The sequence below is a fragment of the Numida meleagris genome, chromosome 12 (assembly GCF_002078875.1).
Source record: "Numida meleagris isolate 19003 breed g44 Domestic line chromosome 12, NumMel1.0, whole genome shotgun sequence".
Classification (NCBI taxonomy): domain Eukaryota; kingdom Metazoa; phylum Chordata; class Aves; order Galliformes; family Numididae; genus Numida; species Numida meleagris.
In genome coordinates, this window is record NC_034420.1 from 9,208,497 (window position 1) to 9,230,640 (window position 22,144).

Sequence of the window (22,144 nt, forward strand, 5' to 3'; positions counted from 1 at the left end):
TTGGTCTATAGAGAGTCAATATTCAATAATCTGGGCAAAGGAGAGAGGAGAAGTGGAGTAATATTGGTACTCAAAATCTATGTAGATTAAACTAAAATATATTATTAATATATTGGAGATGATGAAAGAAGTCATAAGAGAGAATGAGGTCATACATGAAATGAAAAACATGTGAGTATGTTTGTGTTTTAAGTGTGACACTCTTAAGGTACAATTCTTATAATCCACCAGAGGATGATCAAGAGGCCAGAGCCAAGTTTCTGAAACTTGAGCATCATCAGACATTAATCTGATCAGCTGACCCATGGTTTGACAGTGGGCTGGAGCAGAAACCCACATCCCGAGGTTCATCCCCATGCATCTCTGGGACCCAAGTCTCTTTCTAAACTTTCTGCTTGTTTGAAACACTGAAAAGCTACAAATAACCTTTACATTTCTGGAACTTTGACTTCACTTTCTTCCTTTTCCCTGTTGTTCTGTAAAGAGGAACTGGATAATTTTATGATCATTGAACACTTGTTTTGCTACGCAGGCATGGGTGGTTACAAAGGTAAAGCTTTTGTATTGTAAGCTGGTATTTCCCTGGGGAGAGAAGAAGGTATGTTGCCTGCTTGATGCAATATTATACATTTTGTTTGCACTCATTATTGCCTAATGTGTGTCAGATCCTTATTTCTCTTAAATTTGATTTCTCTGGTATCACCTGTGATCATATCGTGAAATCCATGCCCAGGGAATGGGTGGAGTCACTGTTCCTGGAGGTTTTCCAGAAGAGGGTATATGTCATGCTGAGGGACATGATTCAGTGGGTATGATGGTGGTGGGTTGATGGTTGGACTGGATGGTCTTAGTGATCTCTTCCAGCCTTACTGATTCTATGATTCTGCCATTCATAACAGACCTCCTTGTTGCACAAAAATGGTTAGATTTCTCCCAGGGATGAGGAAGGACAGGAATTTCTAAAATTCATGTTGGCAAAAGGGAGTTTGAAACTGTAGTTCATATGTCCAGTGGGCTCAGAAATTATTTCTAAGCCTATTAGTAGATCTCTGACTGTTACAGACAGTGTCTTAACATGTTGGGTAGGGCAATCTGACTTTCATGCCATGCCACCATTTTGAATTAATACAAATCACATCAAAATTTACCACCAGCTCTCTGCATCTGTCAGTGCCAGCTTGCCATAGCAAGCCCAAGAGGCAGGCAGAGCCCTCCTGAGCTGCAACCAGCACTGCTCGTGTCGTTTCACACCACACTCCCCAGTGCCATGTGTGCCCCTCGGGCATTCTGTGCCCTTCATGATGACAGATGAAAGCTTCATTGCTTCCAGTGGGAGTGGGCTTCGATCCCACTCCCATAAAAGGCAGTTGGTTGTCATAGGTGGACTGCTGGTCTGAACCAGTATATCAAATCCCACGTTAGCTTAAAAAACATTAAAATGATAACTTCATCTCGAGTTACTTTCCTATTCATCTATAGAATTTCTCAATTATGTATGACTAATTTTGCACAAAGTCATTATTTGGAGCAATTTGTCTAAGTATGAGAGGCAACACCTTCAACCTTCCTGCATGGTGGGTGGGGAAAATGTCATAATCAGTTCTGCTTTGGCATGAGTTATTAAGCGGTCACAGGAGTTCAAAGGAGAGAAATAATGAACAGGTAAGTCATTACATGCAAAAATTCTTCTTCTATATTATCAAAATACAAATTAATTACAGATAAGATCAGATGAATTTTCTTTAATGTCAGTTTTTTCCCAGAGATGGTAATGAAAGCGTACAGTATGTGGGAGGAGAGGAGTGGAGATGTATGGAAGGGATGTTTTATTAATGTTGGCTTGATTTCACTGGGAAGACGTTGCCTGTGAAAGCAGTAAAGGAATCAGGAAAGGCTCTGGGACATGCAAATAAAATCATTTTTATTGCACTTAGTGTGCTAACTCATGCATGATCTCATTCAGACTCTCAAAGCAATCATAAAACTATCTCCATGCAACAATTACTCCATCAGCCAATGCAATCAGCCAGTAGGGCAGCTGGCAGCCCTTGCCACAGGATCCTCCTGAATTCATTAGCTTGTGGTCGGGATATCTTCTCAAGGTTTCCATTCTCTATCTTGAAGGGAATGACCGTAACTAAAGTGAACATGTGACTCATCACAGCCAAGAGAGAGAAGAGCCCACTGCACTCCCCCCCCCCCTTTACATGCAATACTAATATTCACATGACAACAAACATTTTCAAAATAATAGTCCTATATACTTAAGATTAATCAGAGCGGGCGCCATCCAACTTGCAAAGGTAGCAATTTTCCTTCATTAAAGCCAAATCAGGAGAGAGAACTTCAGGATTCCTTAGGGCTAATTACAAGGTGTTAATAATAACAATATAATGGCAGCAATTTTCTAGCTTTGCCCAAACCTATAATCTGCCCTGAGTGCCTTATAGGATTGTCTCTGAGTTTATATAAAGCCGAGTGTTAGCCCAAAAAATGTTTTAAGTAATTTAATTTTTACATCATGTCTCTCCTCAGTCTGTTTGCAGTGATGTGGTAATTATTAGTGGAGAGCTTTTCGTTGGGGATGTGGACAAGTAGCAGCACGACAGCTCCCAACAGCCCCGAACAGCCCTCTCCCATGACAACCGAATTTCTTGGGCCCCTCCTGCCCACAGCGGAAGGCAGAGAGGTAACTGATTACAGGAGAGCTGGAGACAAACAACAAACAGACAAACGTACAAATTATTTTCACATCCACCTCCTAATTGCTTGCTAAAAGCCCTCTAGGACTCGATGATCAAACGCAGCATATTGCTAGAGCAGGGATGAGTCACCTGTCAAAAATTTTCAACTGCAATAGCAAATCAACAGCCTCGCCACAGTGAGGGATGTTTGAAATGCAAGAGAGAATGGAGTGGCCGCTCCAGGGTGAACGCCAGCTGTGCCCAGGAACAGAGCTCACCCACATCTGTACGGTTTGCAGGGTCAGGTCATCATCCTGAACATCCTGTAGTCACAAAGGTGAGAAAGAGCCGGTGTGATCCAAGGGCGAAGCAGAAATCTGAATTGCTCATTAATCCCTTGTCAGATTTTGAAATGGTCCCATTATTGATTTGGGTGTTGTTCTCAGCCTCGTGCCGATCTCTTGCCTGAACGACGCAGTAGCACAACGTAAGGGGATCTGGAGAACCTTGATATGTAAACTGGAGACATCGGAGACCTGATGATATAGTTGTCTTTTTTTTTTTTTTTTCCGGATAAATTGTGTTTACCTACACTCTGTCACATTTTAGCCCGCAGCAAAATGATTTATGAACAAATTAGAACCTACTTCACAGCTGACAAGTTAATTCTCACTGAAAAATAAGAAGGAATTATGACAACACTGAAGAATGTTAACATGGTATGTGTTCTAATTGAATAAAAGACGCCTTACAGTGCAAGCCTGTATTAATTTCAGTGCTTCCTACAGGCTGAGAAGCTTTTAATATATATATACTACGAAAATTGGAGTCAAATTTCTGTGAGCCAAGAAATGTTTCCACTTCAGACCTTCCAAACTTAACTATGGAATCTCATACAAACACTTCTGTCTAGAATATTTCAGATACTTCTCAGGTGACAAATAGTGGATAGTTTTCAGGTGAAGACTGGAAAAAAAAAGAAAAGAGAAACAAACCAAGGAGCCAAAGTCACCCTCTGAAAGTACTTTGTTCCACACAAGGAGGAGGGAGGGATGTGTGGTTTCTGTGTGAGAAGGAAATATCTTAATTTTTCTGCTCCCCAGGCTCACCTGCTTAGGAAAGGGAGGGAAAACACGGTCACAAGGGGTTAAGCACAGGGCTGGAGTGAAGTCAGATGAGTTCAAGTGGTGGTTCTTTATCTCACACGATGACCCTGAGAGAAACAAACAGCTCTTCATTTCTGGGCTACATCTGCCTCATCTTTTCAAAAGCCCCACCAGCACTTTTTCAAGAGTACTGCACACTTTGATGTCTAAAGATGAAAAGTGGTTTTTGAGGTAAGAAATCACAGATTAGTCCTAACCTAGAAGAATCAGTGCCTACTAATGATGAGCTACTTAATTCCATATGAGTCATTTTTTTTTGTCTTTTTTGTTGGCTTTACCAAGCAGTTATCAGGTCAAATGGTGCTAGGTGAAACAATTAAGAGTATTCCTTTTGGATAAACTGAGTAAAAATGACTTATTTTTCTGCTCAAAAAATTGGTACAGATCAGGATCCATTTTTTCTTGCTTGTAGTCAGATGCAATCCCAGCACTAAGTAAACTGAGCACTTCGCACCTATTCACTAAAGTAAATTTATTCTGATTTATCTTATATACTTGTCAAAAGTTGTGCCAAGATGTATAAACAAACCGTTTTCTTGGATTGTTTCGGGCTAATCATATTAACATATTTGCTTTATTGGTTTTGAGGAGTTTCCAAGTGAAAATGATTGAAGTAGGGTCCAAAACCAGCTTTGTTTCATTGCCAGTTCTGGTGCTAATATGTGCCTCATTGGACTTCTGCTGTCCATGTCAATTTGCTTGCGCTTTTGTAGAGGAGGCTTTCACCGGCAGCTCATCATCTGTTTATTTCTGCAAAATGTTGTGCTTAATAGATCGGTCACTTAGAACAACAGGAAAGCGTGACGTTGGGTCTGCAGAAGGTGGTGCTCTCCGATGAGCTGGAGGAGCTTGGGGGATTCCTGCAGACCGAAAAAGAAGTTTTCCCCACAAACATACAGGAAATGCGCTGTACAGTTACAACAACATGTTCAGCAGATCCCAGGGGAAGAAAATATGCCATTAAAGACTGAAAAATTCCATACCATAACCATGTGCTTTAGCAGCACTCCAAAGAAGGAAAATGTTAGCCCAGAGGGGTTGTCCATCAAGGCAAAACTCACAGCTTTGCCCTTCAGCAAAAGCTGAATGGACAAAGGGTAAGGAAGAAAATGTAGAAGTTACTGGGACAAAGGTATCTTTTATTCTGCTGCTCAAACAATGTCAAGCCATTTGAAAATGTGGGTTTACCCCCTCCTTGGGGTATTCTGAGCCTTCACACAACTGAATTTGTTGCAATTTATGGAGTAAGAGGATAGAGAAGGCCTTGGTTATACAGCCCACGGTTTGGGATGGAAAGCATCTAAAAGATCCTCCGGTTTAATGATGCAAGTCACGGCTTGTAGCAAACACAGCTTTAATTGTGATGAAACACTGAAGGTGAAATTCAAAGAGTTAAAAAGGGTACAGATCTCTTGCTGGAGCGCTGCTAAGGATGGGGAAAACAAATAAGACATCCATATGAAGGCACGTGTCCATGTGTGTAGACTCCAGGCACTGTGCAGTATTGTTGCTACCAACCTTTTGATTTTGCTGCTGTATCTCCAGGTGCTTTTCTGGGGGTTTCAGTTATCACTAGCCCTGTGCTACAGTTGCAGTAACTGTTGCCCCATGCAGGAATGTGGCTCAGGCTGGGTCACCACCAGACCAGCAGCAGGATCCAGAACTGCTCTCCTGGACTCAACATTACTTGTAAATCCTTTTTCCTCTGGGACCATTTTATTTTATTTTGAGAAAAGAAGCCATGTTGGCAATTGCGTGCATCAAATAGTGATTATATCCTGGCAAACACAGAAAAACAAAACCACACATGGATGTTTTTTATGGGAAAATGTTTCAGCCATCCCTGTGTCTGTGACTCCACATACCTGCGCTCTGGCTCCTGATATCTCACAATGGTGAATGCTGCAGGGAAAGCCCCTTTGGGCCCTATGAGTTACTGACACAGCCACATCTGAAAAACAATAACAATAGCCTTAAAGAGGCGACTTCAGTGACCTGTCCTTCCCTTGCCATCCCCTTCATCTGTGCCTCCCCTCTTTCTGCACATCAATTTCCTATTCTATTCTCATGGAGGTGACTGAGATTAAAGGTTTACTGTGGCTGATTATTCAGGAAAGTCCCACTTTCTAAATCTGGTTCTAATTAAAATGGGATGGGGGGAGGAAGGGAAAAAAACCCTCCTTACTGTACACGCAGGCAGCCTAATCCATCCTGCTGACTTTCATAGGCATGAGCTTCTATCACAGAATTAATAAACTATTTTCCAAGATTTATGTTTCTTAACCCTCTTCACCCCGGAGATTTTTTCGGATGTGAGCTGTAGATGTCACTTCCAGAAAAGATGGGCATCTGACTTCAGCCTGGACATCAGTTTATTTATGAGGGAGGGGGCCAGGAGTTCAACCCTTGTGTTCGTAACGGGGCTAAGCAAACAGCTCCGACCCAGCTCTAAGCCATTCTAAATAGACGGAGGAGCTGGTAACCCAACTCCCAACCATTGCTGGAGTTCACATTTAGGTTGTGATTTTACTCCATTCCCAAATGTCACTTTATCCCTGCTTTTCAGGAGCTTATTTTCAAGGATTTATGAAATGTGAGATGACAACCCAGTGCAATAATGTTGTGGAGATTTTGCCCTTAACTCACCTTAGAAAATACTCCGCACAAATGGTATGGAGGTAGCTTCCAAGAGCAGTCTTATTTCCCTTAGGAAAAAGAAAATCTGAGCTGTGTGCCATTAAAATGAAAAACCTGAAGAGAGTGGGAGGGTATTGAGCAGGGCATTAATCAGATGTGGTAAAAAAAAAAAAAAAAAAAAGAAATAAAAAGGAGCAAGATGAAAAAGAAATGAACTTGCAGGAGGAGAGAATAGTTCTCCCAGCATTTGCTTGTAAATTACACAGCAGACAGCTTCCTCCACATAGTTTGTCTTTACTATAGGGACAAAAAAATTTCCCATTGCTTCCCTTTTGTCTGTATTATCAATATTAATATATGTTACTAATAATACAGGACAATCAAACTGCATATTTAGATTCTCCCAGCCATGGAAAGGGAGATTACTATGGCTTCTCTCTGCAAATACTATAGATTTCTGATCAGGGCTAAGTAAAAGTCCTCACTCATCTCTATGTAACTTTGTTTAGAAGTGGTCTGGTTTAATGAAGCATTTAGAAAAACAAATGACAATAAAGCAGTTTCTACCTCCAAATTCCCAGCTGCCCTCTCACGGCAGTTTTACGGCACATTGCCCATTTTAACCTCTGCTTCATGACTGCTGATTCCAGTGTTACCACTTGACCCAAAGCGGAGGCCTCCAGTGGGAACGGAGGAGGTTCCCACATATGTGACTGTTAACAGAAGAGACAAATCAAAATCAATGAGTGATGGAAGAAAAAAATGTAGTATTGTGGGTGCTTGTGTTCATGCTTTTCCGAAGTAATACCCTCTTTTCCCAACTCGTTTACAGAGACTAATGGCCCAAAATAAAGCACAGTCATATGAGTTGCTAAATTTAATGAAACTAGAGAATTTACGAGGAACAGTTGATTACAGCCACATTCCCAGAGAACCCCATCTCACAGATTCTCATATTTTTCCACTGACCCAAATATGTGACATCCATCAGTGCTGCCCATCTGTAGATCTCTTGCACACCACTGAAGTCCAGTGGCTCTGGGTAACAAGCTACTGGTTAATGGAAGCACTTTTTGCCTAGGATTATTCTCCACCCTCTCCAAATCTCTCACATGGCTTTGCAAAGTGCTTTATAAAGAATGAGAAATGGGAGCGGGTGAAGATTACCTGCAGCCATGCTGTCCTGCAGCAAACTTGTACTGTCCTGAAAACGTGGTGGCCTGTGGGAATGGAAAGTCAAAAGTCGCTACTCAGCAAAAATAAATAGATAGACAAATAAATAAATCTAATACTGTATCCTTCCCAACAAACAGAGAAATAGAAAAGAGGGGGCAGGTGGGGGTTCTGGTCACCTGGATATGTATTTTCTGGACGCAGCAGAAATGGAAGGGTGAAGAAGGTGTTCATCCAGGTCTGTGATCTTTGGGCAATAGCTCCTCTTTGGAACGGGCAGTAGCCGCTTGAGATAGCTGAGTTTTCAGAAATATCAATATCCTAAATCTGGGGCAAACAAATTTTTAAAGAAATCAGCCCTAGTCACACATCCAAGGTCTCCTCTCTCCTTGGCAACCAGCATGCATGCAGCAAATCGATTCTTCCTGGCTTCTTTGGGCAACAGATAAAGTGCTGGAGCAGCAGCCACTGGAGGCAGCAGGGATGCCCATGCCCTGTGCCACAAGAAATACCCACAGGAACCCTGTGCAGTAAAGAGTGGCTGTGACCAGGAGGAAAGCCTTTGGTTAACAGACTTCTTTGTGGAAATCCAAGCTCTTGACACTGGATAGAAAAAAATATATATTTTAAAAAGAAAAACGCTAATATAGATTATCACTAAAGTCAGTGCATGGGAGCATAGAGTGCAAACATTGGGTTTGATTTCTTTCTGATTTGATGGCAGAAAAAAAAAAGAAAAAAATAAGCCATCAGTGATACCTGCGTATTGGTTTCACATGTAGTTTATATAATTGATGCTTTGCGTATATGTAGTGGACATTCCCTCTTAGCAGATGTACAAGAAAAAAACTATTGGCTATTTCTTAAAAATTGACTTCTTAGGAGTATTGTACAGCCTCTGAGGCCAAGAGGGTGAAGACATCAGTGCATCGGAGTTGGTGGTTGCATTAAACTGCATTGGACAGGTTCATATAAAAACAACCACTGGGATGTTCTACGCCACATATGTTTGTGTAAATATCTGCATGTATTTATAACCCACCTCTTCTCGTAAAAATACAAAGCTATCTCCCCGGTGATTTACATTCAGTATCTGTAATCTGCTGCAAGGTCAAAGCAACCAGGCTGAGGTCTGTGGAGCTCCTCCAGATTTACACTAGCCTAATAAAGATCAAAATCTGGCTCTGAATACTACCCTTCCTATTCACAAGCATATTTTTATGTTTGTGTTATCTTCTGCCTTGTTACATTCCTGAAGAGTTTTTCTGCTCACATACTTGGACTACAATATTTTCTCTAATCATCCAATCTTGGCCCTTTTTTAGGAGGAGAGCTGACAGCTGGGTTAAATTACAAAAATGACAGTATTATATGACTAGCAGCATCAGTATCTAAATAATCTGAGTATCAGCCACTGCTGAACATCTAATTACATTATTGAAATCCTACAAAAGTTCCACTTCATTCAAATATTTTTCTGTAATACTAAGAAGGTAAATTATTCAGAGGACTGCAGGGAACTGGTTCTATCTGCAAAATGCACTTCCAACAGTAGCATCAGTGTGGGTACGTGAGATGAATGTGGCATTATCCTTCAAATAATTGATTAAAAAAAGACAAAATCTTAATGGTCAATTCTTTGTGCATAAAAATACATCTTTTTGTATAGCTTTGTTTTTATTAATGGTGATGCAGAGGTTGACTCTTCAAGTACCCTGTTAGGAAACATGGTTTGGAAACTTTCTGCAATAATGTTTCTGCAAATGTGAATGATAACAATCACACAACACTGGTCCAAAAAGGAGAGAAGTTGTTAAAATCGAGATCTTAGATATCCCCACTAGTAAATCTGTTATCGATGATATCTGAGCAGTGGAGGTGCCGGCACCAAGGCGCGCAGAAAATTGTTTTCAGAGACAGGTTGAGTTCCTCTCCTATTCACCCATCCATTGCACCGTTTAATTCAATCTGAAAAAAAGAAAAGCATAAAATGTTGTGCTTATACTGCACCTTGATTTATAGTTCCTGGAGAGGTTTTAAAGAAAAAAATTAAGCAAATGAGCTGCCATGGATTACTTAAGAATATTCTATTCTATCTCAGAACAGGATGATCCTGCAAGGTGAACGTCGTGTTTGCATTCTGTCAATCTGAATGTAGGTAAGTTAAATAATTGTGAAAATGTTGGTTCCAGCCATAGCCCCTTTCATCACTAATGTTGTAGCCATACCTTAGCCCGTGTTATTTTCTTCAGTGTGAGTGTTTACACTTTGAAACACCTACTGTGAATGCCAGCTGGCTTGAAATGTAGAAGTTACAAAAGAAGAAGGGGAAAAAAATGTAAAAAAAAAAAAAAGAAGGAGAATTGTAGCAAAAAAAAAAAATGTTAAATGCTGAATGACCTCAGGGATTTAGTACAAAAAAAAATAAAAAAGCAAGTCGATTAGTACAGCTTGATAGAGTTCCGCAGCCAAAGTCGCTGGATCATCACAGGCTAATGTTCACAGAGACACAAAGAACTGAAAATGTTATCTCTCTTTTAGCTGTAATCTCTGATTAGAACGTTTAATCAATTAGCATTGCTGTTGTCAAAACTTGCTCCCAACAAAGGATGAGAAAAGCTGCCGGAGGGTGATCGCAACGGCTGGCCAACTCCGAACCATGCAGCGAGGTGGGAGACGCGTCCCTGCAAGAAACGTCATGTTTTTACCTGGGTGCAACACCGAGCGCTGTGTCCTGAGATGAGAATGCTGCTCTGGTGTTATCCATCTCAGAAGAACTAGCAGAATATCAAATAGCCCCCCAAAGGAAGCGTATTTTCTCTTCCATTTTCAGAACGCAGGGGATTTTTGATCTTTGGAAAGCGTTTGTAGGCCAGCTTTGAAAAAGCTGCTGCATGTTTTCCTTCCTCTATGAGTCACCTGGGGCTTAGTCTCTTGGAGTTGGTCATTATTGGAATTCCAACAAAAAGGACACAAATTCTTTCTTTTTTTTTTTCTGTGGGGTTTATTATCTCTCTCATTAACCCGACCTTTGTGTTACAGAGTTCTCCGAGGTCTCGAACAAGAACAGGATCTCATTGTGTTAAGTACTGTACAAACATATAATAGCTAGTATAAACAGGCAGGGGATTGGGCAACAAAGAGCAGAAGGAAGAAAATACAATAGTTTCCATGTCATACATGACAACCTCAGCCCCAGAGAGGCTGTACAACTTACTGAAAGCTGGGGACAATGTCCACGGTTTAAAAATTCACCCATGTTTCCTGTGTGAATGTATGCAGCTCTAACCACAAAATTACCTTTCCTATCCACCTACCTATCTGCTTATGAATGCAGCGCTCGTCGTGCAACTCTCGGTCGTTCCCGAAGCGCAGTGGGGTTTATTGTCTCTGACCCTCCATCAAAACCCTCCTTGGAGACTTCCCCCAGCAATCCACTGCCACGTTTGTACATCTGCTGCACCAGCGAATACCCCGTGTCCCCCCTTGGAGCCATTGCTTTATCTGCACCACGGACATAGCTCCAATGTGGTGTAATCCTGGTTCCCGGCCAGATGGGAGTATTAACGACAAGTATTTCTTCTCGAGAAATTCAAATGTAGGTCACAGCAAACAAATGTGCTTGAATGGGGATTGTTTATTTGGGGGCAGAAAGGCGTTCTGTGGGTTTTGAGAAGGCTTTAGGAGAGGCTCCTCCGTGGTGGGTGGCTATAGAAAGTCGCTCGCCATTTCGGGATGGGGTGAAGGCATGTTCTTGGCTTCGGACTGCCAAGCAGCACTCGGTACACCCTAACCCCTAGAGCAAAGGAAAGACAGACCCGGGGATTGTTCTCATGTCAGAGCTGCGGAGCAGTGAGATTTAATGTGTTGGCTTTTTTAATGAGTTGCAGAAAGAAGTGGACAGTGAGGTGATGAAATTTCCTGAAGTGCTGACAGACCGAGGCGTTCTTACTTAGTGATGGGAAATGCTGGAATATGCATGTTAATTGGTATGACTGTTTGGTGTTGTATTCAAGCGTGCAGCGTTCTTGGAAAGAACTGTATTGGTTTCATGTGCAACCTTTTTGATGTGGTCTTCATTCCTGAGCCACGACTCCGTCTCTTAAGGATTGGAGAAGACAAACAACCATGGAGAATGCAGCAAGGGTAATGCTAGGGAGGCCCGGGATATATTAATAGGGCTCTAAGGAGGGCTCTTGTAGGAGGTCCCAGGGAAAACAGGAACAGGGACGACATCACTGAACCCCTCACCGCATGGAGCTGCCAGCTCTCGTGCTGCTCTCTGCATATAGTACCCAGCATTTGTTCCCAAAATTATAGCCTAAAAGCTATGCACAGAGATATGCATTATTTTCTCCCAACGTATCACTCAGCTCCAAAAAAAAAAAAAAAAAAAAATTAATTAAAGACAACGGTATATCTGTCAGCAAGAGGGAATGGAACACCGACACCACGCTCCTGGGGATTGCAGCGCAATGGCACAACCGAGAGCCGGAGCTCCAGCGTGGACGAGAGAAAGCCTAGAGAGATTAAATGAAAGATCGGCTGCACAGTAGCACTCCCCAAATGTACTTGAAAAAGGACAGCCGCGCAAAATGAACCAGAACATGACTGATTAACACAGGCTGCAGAGAGAGCAGCAGGGTCAGTCAGCCGTTCAGAACTCCTCCCAACAGCAGCCTGTGAAAGGGCTGGTGGGGTCCTGAGGAATTTCCAGAAGTCTGAGACCGTACTTAACGAAGAGACTTAGAAGGAATGGTGAAATTCACACCAGAAATGCACACGAGAAAAAAATGGTTCATTGGTTACAATTTATTTACCTCTTCATGTGTCAGGCTTTTTCTTTTTCTTTTTCTTTTTCTTTTTCTTTTTCTTTTTCTTTTTCTTTTTCTTTTTCTTTTTCTTTTTCTTTTTCTTTTTCTTTTTCTTTNTTCTTTTTCTTTTTCTTTTTCTTTTTCTTTTTCTTTTTCTTTTTCTTTTTCTTTTTCTTTTTCTTTTTCTTTTTCTTTTTCTTTTTCTTTTCCTTTTCCTTTTTCTTTTCCTTTTCCTTCTTCTTTTTCCTTTTCCTTTCTTTTCCTTTTCCTTTTTCTTCCCTTCCCTTCCCTTCCCTTCCCTTCCCCTTTTTGATTACTTAATTCAGCTACAATCCCCCAATTTCAGCTTGCAAATATCCAAATATCTCAACATCCAAATAAGCAGCTCTGTGGATTTAAGGTATTTTTGTACCAGTTCCAAGCTGAATGTTGGGATTTCTCAAACTGCCTCACAATTAGGAATCCAGAACACTTTTCAGGGGTGACTCATCTTTGAATTTTTGCAGATTTCTGTGTCAGACAAATATTTATTTGTTTTATTTTGTGACCGAATCTGTGTCAATCTGAATTTATTGACGTGAAGAAGTTTGAAGGACTGAAGCAATAAACTAAATTAGAGTTTTTCTGTCGTCAGAGCTGACAATGGAATAATAAAAGGGCCGTATTCAAAGCTCAGTCCCGTGCTTTACTCATTTCTCTAATAGCCCAGAGGTTGTTATGCTAGAAAAGGGTGTAATAAGGACACATTGTCCAAGACATTGTGTTTCCTAACATTTTGTTAAGTGGACACATTTTTGTGGGTTAATAACCTCTCTTGTTTTCTGATGCTTACACTCAGTTGCAAAATCAGCTGAGAGGAAAAAAAATTGCAAGGAAAGACGAGAATAAAAGCCAAGAAAACCTTCTGTGGAAGTGTAGGTGTTTGGACATGAGAGCCTTCTGGCAACGTCAGATGTTGCTTTTTCTCTTTATTTTTTTTTCCCTGGGTGTTTAAAGAAAAGCAATTACCTCTGTGATGACACTTAATATGCCAAAATTCAGCCTCGGGCAATTTTTTATGGCTGTGTTATAAACTGCAGAAACTCCGGAGCACACTGGATCCACTGAAAGATGTTTCAGTGCTGCAGTGCTGACAGGAAACCTGTGGTTGCGTTGGCATCTGAAAATTCTTGAAAAAAGGTGAATAAGTAAGCAAAAAAAAAAAAAACAAAAAAAAACCCAGCTGTTTAGGGGGGTGGAAATGCTGCATCATTGGCGGGGGAGATATAAGAAATGGGCTGAGACTCTTTGCCTTTTTGAAGCTTATCTTCAAATTTTGGTGCAGATTTTCCCATGTTGTCGCTGTTTCTTTGAACAGCAGACGTGACCTTCTCCAAGGGGGTGGAAGAGAAAGGGGAATGCTGAAATAGCACCTTGAGCTTTGCATACCCTGAGCAATTGCCGAGTTTATTCCTTTTGCTGCTGTGCTCATGTTGGGATCGGGGCCTTTACCCTGTGTGCCCCCATCCTCCGTGAGAAGACAGGGACCAGCTCAGGGCTGGACTTCACCTCAGTCTTGGCTGAGGGGCCACTGGAAAAATGGAAGTGGCTTTGTAACAGATATATAGCATCAGAAGATTTTACATGTATTTATGTATGTATATATATATAAATGAATTAATTCATGTTAATATCAGATCAAGAAAAGCAAATAAATGGGCCAAGGTCTGATACAAGGGGGATACTGAGGACTTCTCCTGTGTCCTAACACCTGCCCCGTTCTGAGCTGTAAACCAGAAAAGGGGAATCATTGTGGAAAATTAGGACTAGAAGAGAAATTCCTGGTCATGACTCTGATTTTCCCATGTATACTCTCTGCAGGTCTTGATCAATATTTCCCCTGGTATTTCAGTTACTGTAAACTGCCATTCTAAGAACCCACAAGCTGCAATGTTAAGTAGTGTTTTCAGATATGCTTATGTTGTTTATTTTAAGGATATGTCTAAATGGATCCTTCTAATTGCTTCATGGAAAAACAAGTTTACTTTATGGTTTGAGGGTGTAAGGCTGGGTATCATATTACTACTGTATTTGCATAGGAGTGACTATTCAAATGGTTGTGATAAGCTACTGAACCTGAAGAGCTGTAATTAGACATTTCCAGAAGCTTGTGCCATCCGTCAGCGCGAGTGTAAAGACACCACACTGCGCTGCCTGGAAATGTTCGGAGATCTTTGTTAAAATAATGGCCCTTTCAACCAGCATCAAATTGTCCATTTCCCCCCCTCCAAAAAAAATATCTCAGTGCTTTAATATCACCCTTCCATAAAAATATTTGGGAAATCATATTGTATACTTCAAAATAATTTTAAAAAGAAAAAAAGAAAAAAGAAAAAGAGTGCGTGCTTCAGTGCTGTGCCTCTTCCATCTCTATAAGGGAACTGATGAAAAAATCTGATTTTTAAAGGAGAGCAGACCCAGCCAAGCAATTAACGTGGGCACTGACTGATGGTGTTGTTCAAAGAGATGCCAAATCCAAAATGAAAGTTTGTTTTCAGCATCTCCGGCATTTAAAAAAGAAATAAGCAGCTCTCCTTCCTTAATGCCTCATCAAGGTGTTCTCCCAGCAGCGCAAATGAAGGTGTTACTCAAACTTGCAAACAAAATCCAGGAAGATCCTTTCGGCACTTGGTATAAAGCCATTATGCTGGCGATTAACCCATTCATTTTCAAATGTGTGCGCTGTCAAATGTGACAAAGCAAACGAGAGGAGGATGAAAGCAAAGTTCCCAATTACGGCGCTGCACAGAGGCGTACAACCCGCGTGTAAGTGGCAGAGCTTTCCCTTCGCTTGAGCTGAGCGCTGCCTGAGTGGCACCGAGCAATTGGCCGCCTGCGATGCAAGTCAGATGCCACTCCTGCAGACTCCGTGCAGAGAACTCTGCTGCCCGAGTGGCAAAACTGAATCAACCGACTTCAATGGAAGCGTACATTTGACTGGATATTGCATTTTCCTTGGACTTCAAATGCAAATTGCAACGAACTGAGACAGATTTAGCTTTGGATGTGGGAAATGTGATTCAAAAGTCATTCAGTGAAATGGAAGTCAGGGCTCCAGAGCTTAGTTTCTGTTTCAACCACTGATTTATATAACTAAGCTTAGACAATAATCTTTTTATGCTCTTGCCTTCGTGTTAAGCAGCTTTTAATTTAAGTCGAAATAATTTAAGCAGTGATTTGAGATCTCAGCAGATTTGAGATTCTGTTCTGAGCAGCTGCTATAGGTGCATGTATTATATATGTATGTTATCTTATGCACGCTTCAAGAAATATTTGGGATCAGACCTCAACGGTTTGTATGTTATTGTTTGATGAAGATATAATTCAGTGAATATAAAGACAGTTTGCCTGGAGGTAACCAAGGAAAGCTGGGCAGCATTCATCCTTAAGTCACCAGTTACAGGGAGAACCATAAAGCATTTTCAAAGAGTGAAAAATTATTTTCAAGACACTACTCCAGAGATATCACAAACACATTGCTTGTGATATCCAGAGAAAATTCTGCCATCTGTCTTTACAAATATACATACAGTGTTCTTAATGTCTACTTGGTGATTAGAATTTCTCAGAGCAGTCCAAAAACTTCAGTGGAGCAACAGCAGTCTAAAGACTACAAAAATAAATAAACAAAAAATTGGAAAAAATAAATCTTTAAGTTGTTGTTAACAACTGCACTCGAGAAAACAGAATTTCAATCTCTTTCTTTCCCTCTTTCTTTCTGACTCTGTTCCTCCTACTTGTTCCTTTTGCTTGGATTGTGGAAGTGAAAACATTGCTGCCATTTGCATTTCTACTTTTTCACTCCTGGCACAACAGAATTTGGGAGGTGGTGGGGACTTTAATTATGTACAATGATTCTTTTAATTGGAAAGCTTAATATCTCCCTGTTTATACTTTCTTACATTCTTGATTTAAAAAAAAAAAAAAAAAAAGCTGTTTATTTGTTTTACAAAATCCAAATTTGGCCTGAACAAGCCCATAGCAAAGCCAGTTAATAAAATTACTCAGTATTTATGCTTATCCCTAAAGACTGCGCAGAGCAAGCAGGAAAACACACACATGAAGGAGTGTTTGTCTCTCTCAAACCAACGCTGGATGAGCTCATGTTTCTCCTACCTTTTTATATTGTTGTTGGAAGACTTAACCTAAAAAAAAAAGAGAGAGAGAGAGAGGAGGCAGGAGCAGGCGAGGAAATTCTGTTCTCTCCTCATCTCTGTAGGGTTGTGCTGGTGTCATCCCTCTGCCTCTAACAGTGGACAGCCTGCACCTCTGGTAGGTAGAAGCCAGCTTACAGCTCAACAGAGGGACTGAAATAAACTATGGAAGAGAAACTGGGATTGGGTCAGAAGCACTGGAAGTGACCGTTCTGCCTCAGAGATTGTGAAGGCAGTCCCTTCAGTGGAAGTCAGAGAACCATCAAATTATCATGGTTGGAAAAGACCTCTAAGATCATCAGGTCCAACCCTAGCCCACCCCCACCATGCCCACTGACCATGTCCCTCACTGACACATCTCCACTTTTCTTGAGCACCTCCAGAGACAGTGAGCCCACCACCCTCTGCACGACCTGTGCCACTGCATCACCACTTTTTCTGAGGATAATTTTTTCCTAATATCTATCCTGCATGAGCTGGGAAAAGAGGCTGCAGGGAGAGCAGGGTGGAAAGAGCAGATGCTTCTCCTGGGAGAAAGGCACCAGCGAGGTGAGATGGGAGCTCACAACATCCCCGCTCACACCCAGGCACCGCTCCAGCGTCTGCTGAACTGAGCCCAGGGCTGGAGGCAGCATTTCAAGGCTGTGTGGGGGCAACAGAGGTAAGTGGGGAGACAGCCTGTTCCCTGCCATGGGCTGCTTGGAAGTGATCCTGAACGAGGATGAGGGTGAAGCTGCCCTCCTTCCAGGTGCGATGCTGCTGCTCGCACCATCCTGCTCCTCCTTCTCTCTCCCTTTGCTCATCTGCAGGCAGGAAGCCAGGCTGAGGAGAGGCAGCTGCAATGCCACAGTGCAGCTCTGCGTGCAGGACCATGCTGCAGGCAAGGGAGCAGGCAAGAGGACTGAGCAAAGGGCAGCAAATGCCACCTCGTGCAAGCATTCTTCCACGTGGATATTTACTGACTTCTGCTACCTGCTTTTCTTCCCATGGTGGGGCTGATGCAAGACTGAGAATGGGCACTTTGATTTCTTTAGGATCCCTCTGGCCTGAGCGATGCCTGCAGTGATGTTCTGCGTTTGAGACCAAGCAGTGGTGGGAATGGTGAAGGTAAATCAAGGACACCTCTGCCCCGTGATCTGCTCTGTGCTGTATGTAGCTGCAGAAGCTGCTTTTCTTGGCATTCAACACCTTGAGAGAGAACGCTCTGCATTTTCCTGCAGACAGGTCTGCAGAAGGGAAATACATCTCTCACAGAACTTGACTTTACACACTGGCTTTGTTGCTAGTGAAGAAAAGCAAAGGAGTAATCACCGACATTAATGTTACACTTGGAATAAAAAGTTGCTATGGAGAAAAGCTTCTAGTATTTCCCAGCAGGCATCAGCAACGTCCATATTTATTGGGTTTAATCTGCCTTTTGCATTATCCTCTTTGAATTCTACCACACCAGTAATAACTCTAATCGTAGCATTAGCAATTACCTCCAAGGTTTCCTGACAGATTTTCCTCTGTTACTGTCTGGTAGCTGTTCGCAACGAGACATTTTCCCTCTTTTCCTATAATCATGGATATCTTTCATCTTGTCCTGTTTGAAACATGATGAAAAAAATCAAAATCTTAATGAATAAACAAGAATTTATACAAGCGAATGATGCATTTACACAAAGTGTATGATTTAGAGCACAAATGGAAGCACTAATGAGACAAAGGGGTACTTCTCCTTTCCGATGTCCTTTACAGTAGTATAGAGATGTTCTGCAAATTCAGCATGAACTGGTCTTGCTCCAGAACATCTGGTGGGAATTTTGGATCGTGCGAAGCCTTTGTTAACACAGTAGACCTTGGGCTGATTAGGCTGGATCTAATTGAAATAGAGTTAAGTCATACTGAGGGTGGCTTTGTTGTTCCCACATCGATGGCAATGGGGAAGCAGAGTCAACATGGTTAGAACTGCCCCAACGCAGAGCAAGGATGGCGAAACTATTCCCATTGGTGTCGGTTCAAGATTTATCCCTCTGCAGCCTAGAAAACTGTTAACATAATTTTAAGATTATTTTCTTGGCATGCATAGGTCTGGCTTTTGCCATGCTGTGCTCACCCTCTCCTCCTCCCCCTGTGCAGTGTACGGCTCTGGAATCCCAACTGCTGCAGATCCAAGCGTTGCCGGGGCTGTTATCTGCTGTGGGCCAAACGAAAATTCATTGCTCAGATACCCCTGCATGCTGGAGCTCTGGCTGCTATCTAAGTCTCTGTGTTGTGGCTGAGAACCATCTGGAGTAAATCAAATGAAATAAAACCTCTATTAACTGAACCTTAAATATCCAAAGCTCACCGTTATCACGGTCAAACACCCTGACACTGCAAAAATGTCTTCACTTGGTACAAAGCTCCATTTCCTGTGCTTCTTCACCATTGTCACTAATGAAATCGAGACTGAACTGCTTGACTGCATATCCCAAAGCGTGTGGAGCCACAGTGTTATGTAGCACTGTTGTGGAGGCAACCCATGCCAAACCACTGACAGGATCAGGGTCCAGCTACAAACCAAATCCTTAAAAAATGAGAGCATCTCTGATCATAGCGGTCTTGGTAACACCACTGTACAAGTAAAAATAAAAATAAAAATAAAACCCCACGAATGTTGAACAAAAATCTGATTTGATTGTAGTGCAACAGGGATTTTTGAAGATGAGAAGCTACGGGGTGCCGATGCCCAAGGATCTTCCCACTGGGACAAATTGGGATTGTACACTCAGAAGGAAATACAGAAGTATAATGAAAAGCACACAAGACCTGACTCTGCTGCATGAGGCAAAACCTCATATAACAGACTACAGTGGCCTGATGAAGTGCTCCCTCCCCAGAATCTCTGTTTGCCAGCAGCCACCTCTGGCCAGACAAAAAGATTATCTCTTTTTTTAGATGTAGAGACTATAAATGAAGTTATTTAAAACATACACCGTAAGAGCATAGCCAGAGAGATGGGTTATTTTGGAAGGAGGATTATTCCCCAAAATGGAATTATGGAAACAGCACAGTCTGGGATATTTCAAGCTAGTTAGCGTGAGCAGCAATACATGTATGGAACCAGGGAAAGCTGCACTAACAGGGACTGAAGGCTGCAAACTGGGTGACTTCATGGTTCTTCTCATCTCTGATTTCTCAGAGGCTGTGAAAAATAAAACTGTAAAAAAAAAAAATGTTGCATGGATTTAATTTCATCGTCTGCTAAAAGAATACCCTTCCAACATCTGTTGTATTCTAAAATGTGATTTGGTTTGGTTATTAGAAATTCATTATGTGTGTGTGTGTATATATATATATATATAAAATTGTTGCCCTCTTTCAGAAGCCTCGGAGCCAGAATAATCTGCAGAACTGGGGGCACCCAAATAAATTGTAGGGATATTTTAGGGACCGTGATGGCATTCTCTGCAGAGCTAATATCATCTCGAAATGCAATCAGAGTAATTATGAACGCTGTGAAAGAACCCTGAATGTAATTAAAGGAAAGGAGGGGGGGGGGAAAAGCCGGTAACCTTGGAGGGCTGGCAGGAATCCGGAGCGGAATGTGCTCGCACCAGGTCCGCTGCCCATCCTGAGCCGGGAATGCGCCGGGCAGGGCGGTTTGGAAGAGCACGGCGAGGGATTTTGATCCCTCCGCCGTCTCTTGGAGGGAACCCCGTGGGTTTGGCAGCACCCGGCGGTGCGCTCCCACCCGGCTCTGCGGGAGCGGCTGCGGCGATGCGGGGAGAGCAGGAGCGCGTGTCCTGCCCAGAGCATCCCTCGTCCCGTTCAGCGTGCAGAGCTCAGCCCAGCCCCCGGACAGCCTGCTGCACAGAGCAGCCGTTATTCTACCGAGGGAAAAAAATAATAATAATAATAAAGATTCTTAATCGCTTTGCATGTCTTTTTTTTTCTTTCTTTCTTTTTCCTCCCCCCCCCCTTTTTTTTCTCTCGTCTGATGGAAATTTAAAGAAATGTGGTTTTCTTTCTTTCTTTCTTTCTTTCTTTCTTTCTTTCTTTCTTTCTTTCTTTCTTTCTTTCTTTCTTTCTTTCTTTCTTTCTTTCTTTCTTTCTTTNTTTCTTTCTTTCTTTCTTTCTTTCTTTCTTTCTTTCTTTCTTTCTTTCTTTCTTTCTTTCTTTCTTTCTTTCTTTCTTTCTTTCTTTCTTCCTTCCTTTCTTCCTTTCTTTCTTTCTTCCTTCCTTTCTTCCTTTCTTTCTTTCTTCCTTCCTTTCTTCCTTTCTTTCTTTCTTTCTTTCTTTCTTTCTTTCTTTCTTTCTTTCTTTCTTTCTTTCTTTCTTTCTTTCTTTCTTTTTTTAGAAGTAAAGAAATCAGCCAGGTGATCTCAGAGTCGGGCACTCCCATTGTCAGTCTGTAGCAAATGTAAGTCTGTAAATCCAAGGCGATTTATTGATTGGTTTATTATATCAAGCTGGGTAATCAAAAAAGGATGGGGCAACTACGGGAGGCAAAAAGTGAATCCCAAAGCTGCCATAACTCAGGGGACTCGGGATAGGTTTGGAAAATAAAGACGGGAATCCGAGTGGAAAAAGAAAACAGACAGCAGATAATGATAATTCGAGATTTCCAGTGAGTGCTGGATATGTCCCCGTGCTGTGAATGTATGGCAGAAATAATAGGATTTTTATAGGAGCTCCGTTTGAGCACGGGATAATTCAGTGTATTTTCCGGCTCCCATCCCCTGTGTGTTTCCTGTATTGGCGGAGGGAAAAGGAATGTGTCTGAAAACTGGCAAATAAAAGTTAAATAGGCGTAAATGAACTCAGCTTCTGGTTTATTTGGGGAGATGGGTGAACGCAGGCAATTTCTGGGAATAATCGGGTGTTCTAATCTAAACAACGCAGGATCTCTTAGTTTATAACTCTCTACAAATTATTTTCCTCGCTGGGATAAATCTTTTTGATATATCCATAACCCAGACCAGCAGGAAGGTGTGTGCAATAGCTACGATTCCCGGCAGCAAGTTCTACGGAAACTGTTCGAAAACGGAAAAAAAAACAAAGAGCTCTGTTAAAAATAGTAAAAGAAAAAAAAAAGAAAAAAAGAAAAAAGAAAAAATCAGAGGTCTTAGATCGTAGTTGTTCACACTTTTTCTCATTTTTTTAGGGAAAAAGGAAAAAAGTGAGAATTCTGGAGGTCTGGGCGCAGCTCCGGCCCCCGACGGGGCGGGGGTTGGTCCGGCAGGGCGCACGCCCTTGCGCTGGGCTGGAGGCAGATCCAAAGGGTTTTGCCCGCGGTATTTTTCGGTCAAGGATTTGGGGCGTCCCTCTGGGACGGCTCTGGCCGGGCTCTGCTCCCAGCAGCACGGCACCAGCAGGTGCCCACGGGCTCTCTCCCCGGGGCCAGATTCTGCTTTTTCAGGAAGCCGCGACGGCTGCAGCCGCTTCGAGGAGAGAAGGGTTCGGCCGTGAGGTCCCTGGGGCCCGGGGCCGCGCACACTCCACACCCCACT

General features: G+C 42.2%; 1 long non-coding RNA gene across 2 annotated transcripts; it reads right to left on the reverse strand.

Moving 5' to 3' along the window:
• On the reverse strand, positions 1,942–10,666 carry LOC110405296. Of its 2 annotated transcripts, none has more exons than XR_002442793.1 (9): positions 10,369–10,666; positions 7,840–9,628; positions 7,655–7,707; positions 7,055–7,200; positions 6,497–6,601; positions 5,716–5,801; positions 5,369–5,628; positions 3,794–3,897; positions 1,942–3,007 (listed from the first exon to the last, which is right to left on the reverse strand). It is a non-coding gene; the product is annotated as an uncharacterized LOC110405296 (long non-coding RNA). The 2 variants fall into 2 exon arrangements; XR_002442792.1 differs by having other exon boundaries at positions 6,497–6,555; positions 10,369–10,665.